This window comes from Olea europaea, chromosome 11 (genome assembly GCF_002742605.1).
Source record: "Olea europaea var. sylvestris chromosome 11, O_europaea_v1, whole genome shotgun sequence".
NCBI lineage: Eukaryota > Viridiplantae > Streptophyta > Magnoliopsida > Lamiales > Oleaceae > Olea > Olea europaea.
The window spans coordinates 5,568,572-5,573,703 of record NC_036247.1 but is presented as its reverse complement, the minus strand read 5'-3'; positions in this window follow the sequence as shown (position 1 = coordinate 5,573,703).

Genomic DNA, 5,132 nt, shown 5'->3' with positions numbered 1-5,132 from the left:
TTTTTTTCAATATATTTCTTATTGTTCGGGTCATGAAAGTGTATACATTTTTTTTGCTTCTTTTGTCTGAGGATATTGTTTTTAATGTGCATACTCTTAGTTATATTTCCAATTTTATTGAGTTGATTTTTGTGATTTCTTTCTTTCAGAAATACAATGGGTAAGCAATATTGGACGCCTACATCTGCACAACTTCAAGTTCTTGAATCTATATTTAATCAAGAGAATAAAACTCCAAACAAGTCAATGATCATGCATATAGTCTCCAAACTATCGTTGCATGGGCAAATCTCTGATATGAATGTTTATAATTGGTTTAAGAGTACACGTGCTCATTTAAGAAGGCTGGACTTATCCACACAAGCACACAATTCTAAACTTGTAATTCAGTCAAGGGTACAAAAAGACAAATTGTGGAAGCGACATATAGGTATGATTTGTTGTTTAAATGTGATTTCTTGTTGGTTTAATGTTTTTTACTTTCTTCTTTACGTAATTTTAACATAAATATTTGATATTACATAAATATCTACAAGTTCTACACATATGCCAGGAAGAAGGATGAGATGCTGTCGTGAATCCACAGCAGGTTTCGTAGATTGAATATTTTTTTATAATTTTTTTTTTGGCATCCGGCTATTTATTTGGTCATGTTGTAGTACACTTCCTTTTATCTTGTTTTGTAAAATTATTTTTTAATCCAACTTTTGCACTTCTGTTGTCTTTCAGTGATCTTATACTAATTTTATGATTTTAGATTCTATTGATCAGTATGTCGAATTATAAAAGGATCTTCATGTTGATGAAAGCATTGGCGTGGAAAAGCAATATGAAAATGACAATATGCAATCTTAATGAGGTTCACATGTTCCTATCATTTTAGATCGTTCTAAGAGAATTGATATACAAAATATTCCAGTTGAACCTTATATTCTTCCGTTTTGTACAATTTGTAAACATTGTGGTGCAAAAAAAGTTCTACAAAGAAAGTAAGGATTTTTATTGTTGTGATGGAAAGGTTAAATTACAGCTGAACAATGTTCCCCTGAATTGTATGAACTATTTACTTTTACTTCATGTGAAGCAATTGCTTTTAAAAAAGTTGCTCATACTTACAACAACCATTTTGCATTCATTTCATTTGGTGAATAAAAAATTATAATATATAATATAGAAAAATGAATAAGTATATTTAGTTCCTTTTTTTTATTCTTCCAACTATAGTACTTAGATAAATATAATTTATTCATTTTCCTGTCTGTGTCATTTTCTTTTTATGTTTTGAATAGGAAAACGTCGTTGTTTTCCTTTCGTTCGTGCAAGTACCTTGTCTTTGTCCTTATTTTAATCATTGTCCTTATTTTCATCGTCTCTTTCTTTTCCTTCCCATCCTTCTGTTTTTTTCCTGTCTTCAATTGCTATATATTTTGTTCAGCGATAGACCTGTTATCGCTGCTAGGTTTCATTTTTATTTTTATTTTTATTTTTTTCAATATATTTCTTATTGTTCGGGTCATGAAAGTGTATACATTTTTTTTGCTTCTTTTGTCTGAGGATATTGTTTTTAATGTGCATACTCTTAGTTATATTTTCAATTTTATTGAGTTGATTTTTGTGATTTCTTTCTTTCAGAAATACAATGGGTAAGCAATATTGGACGCCTACATCTGCACAACTTCAAGTTCTTGAATCTATATTTAATCAAGAGAATAAAACTCCAAACAAGTCAATGATCATGCATATAGTCTCCAAACTATCGTTGCATGGGCAAATCTCTGATATGAATGTTTATAATTGGTTTAAGAGTACACGTGCTCATTTAAGAAGGCTGGACTTATCCACACAAGCACACAATTCTAAACTTGTAATTCAGTCAAGGGTACAAAAAGACAAATTGTGGAAGCGACATATAGGTATGATTTGTTGTTTAAATGTGATTTCTTGTTGGTTTAATGTTTTTTACTTTCTTCTTTACGTAATTTTAACATAAATATTTGATATTACATAAATATCTACAAGTTCTACACATATGCCAGGAAGAAGGATGAGATGCTGTCGTGAATCCACAGCAGGTTTCGTAGATTGAATATTTTTTTATAATTTTTTTTTTGGCATCCGGCTATTTATTTGGTCATGTTGTAGTACACTTCCTTTTATCTTGTTTTGTAAAATTATTTTTTAATCCAACTTTTGCACTTCTGTTGTCTTTCAGTGATCTTATACTAATTTTATGATTCTAGATTCTATTGATCAGTATGTCGAATTATAAAAGGATCTTCATGTTGATGAAAGCATTGGCGTGGAAAAGCAATCTGAAAATGACAATATGCAATCTCAATGTGGTTCACATGTTCCTATCATTTTAGATCGTTCTAAGAGAATTGATATACAAAATATTCCAGTTGAACCTTATATTCTTCCGTTTTGTACAATTTGTAAACATTGTGGTGCAAAAAAAGTTCTACAAAGAAAGTAAGGATTTTTATTGTTGTGATGGAAAGGTTAAATTACAGCTGAACAATGTTCCCCCTGAATTGTATGAGCTATTTACTTTTACTTCATGTGAAGCAATTGCTTTTAAAAAAGTTGCTCATACTTACAACAACCATTTTGCATTCATTTCATTTGGTGTTAAATATGATAAAAATTTGTACAAGAATAATAGAGGTGTATATACGTTCAAAGTTCAGGGACAGGTATACCATTTTATAAATCCACTTCTACCAATTGATGGAAATTCTACGTATTTGCAGTTATACTTTTACGATACTAATAATGAAATTAGTAATAGACTACAAATTTCAGATAGGTTAAGTGAATCAACTTTGAAAAATTTAATAGATATCTTAAAGATAAATCCATATTGTCGCTTCTTTCGATCATTAAGTGAAGTTTCTGATTTTGATTCATGGTGTATCGTGCTGAGGTCTGATCCGAGTCTCGACCAGAGAGTATATAACATGCCATCATGTGAACAGGTGGCTGTAGTGTGGGTTGATGAGGATCCATCTACAAGCATAAAGACTCATGATATATTAATTTATGGACATTCTAATACTGCACATAGAGTAAATTACTACTATGGCTGTTATGATTCACTTCAATATCCATTAATATTTACCTATGAAAAACTTGGATGGCATGAAGGTATCGAAAAAGTAAATTTGAATACTTCAATAGTCCATAAGATTTCATACAAATCAATCACATTGATTCGGCCGAACAACTTATAGAGATGGAAGATCGTGGTAAGTTTTGTTACCATTGAACTTTTTTAATCTTTTTAGAGTGCATAAATGTATTGCCATTTCTAGATCTGTCTCTGTGACTTTAATTTTTTTTCTTTCAGCTATGAAGAGAGGTAAGAAACGAATTACTGTGTTGTGCTGTGAATATTATTGCTATAAACTTCAAATCAGACTTTCAGATAAGTCTGTACTCTTTCTTACAGGCAGATTTCTACAACACTATATAGTGGATATGTATGTTAAGATTGAAACTGCGAGAATAGATTATTTTCGTAATAATCAAAAGACTATACGAGGTGAACTTTACTAAGGAATTTTAAATAGTATACAAAATGGTGAGAATAGAGGCTATAAAATTGGCAAATCAATTGTGTTGCCTACAGGGTTTATTGGGGATTTTAGAAATTTAACTAAACGATATATGGATGCAATGTGTTCAGTTCAAAGATATGGAAAACTTGATGTATTTTTAACAATGACATGCAATCCAAATTAGCCCGAAATTAAACTAGAATTGAGGCACAATGATAATATACAAAATAGGCCAGATTTGTTAGCCCAAATATTTCGAGCAAAACTTGAAGAACTAAAAACAAATTTAATAAAGAGAGAAATTTTAGGGCTTATAGCTGTCAATGTGCATATAATTGAATTCCAAAAAAGAGGTCTACCTCATGTTCATTTTCTCTTGATATTTAAAACGAGTTTTAAGATTACTAATTCTACGCAAGGTGACGAAATTTTTTCTTGTGAAATACCAGATCCAAAGAGAGATCTTCACCTGCATGCTACTGTGGTCAAACATATGGTGTATGATCCTTGTGGACAATTAAATCCTACAAATGTGTGCATGAAATATAACCATACTTGTAAAAATAAGTATCCAAGAGAATACATTTTGCATACTTCATTAGGTAGTGATTCATATCCACTTTATAGACATCATGACGATGGTGTTAATATTAGGGTCAAAGGGTTTGTACTAGATAATAGATTGGCTGTACCATATAATCCTTATATTTTGGCTAAGTATGACTGTCACATTAATATTGAACTATATTCTTCTGTTAAAGCAGTCAAGTACTTATACAAATATGTATACAAATGATATGATCGTGTTAATTTTACTGTGAATAAAGAAACTAATGAGCATTATGTTGATGAGATTTCGAATTATCAAACCACTAGATGGATATCTGCACCGGAAGCTATATGGAGAATTTTTAGTTTTGATTTGTTCGACATATCTCCTTCTTTAATTTCTTTGCAGTTACATATTGAAAATGCTCGGTTGGTTACATATGATGAAACAGATGATTTATTAGAAGTTATAAATAAAGACTCTATCCAACGAACAATGTTAACTGAATTTTTTAGAATGAATATTTCAAATGAAAATGCACGAACTTTACTTTATAAGGATTTTCCTACATACTTTGTATGGAATACATATTTTCGAGTTTGAAGTCCTAGACAAAAAGCAAAATGTTATTGGTAGAATAGTTGCTGCTAATCCATCTGAGGGCGAGAGATGCTTTCTAAGAGTTTTATTGAATCATGTTAAAGGACCTAAGTCTTTTCAAGATTTAAGAACAGTTAATAACATTGTCGTGCCTACTTATTGTGAAGTTGCGTTTTTACATGGTCTAATAGGTGAGAATAATTATTGTGAAATGTATTTAAACGAGGCAATCACCTATCAAATGCCTATATCATTGTGTCGCCTCTTTGCTAACGTGTTAATTTTTTGTAACCTTGCAAATCCTAGAAATTTACGGGTTAAATTTAAAGTGTACATGATAGAAGATTTTTTACATGCAAATATGACAGTATGTGATGCCGAGATTAGGGCTTTGAGATGCATAAATTCATTCTTGGAAGTTT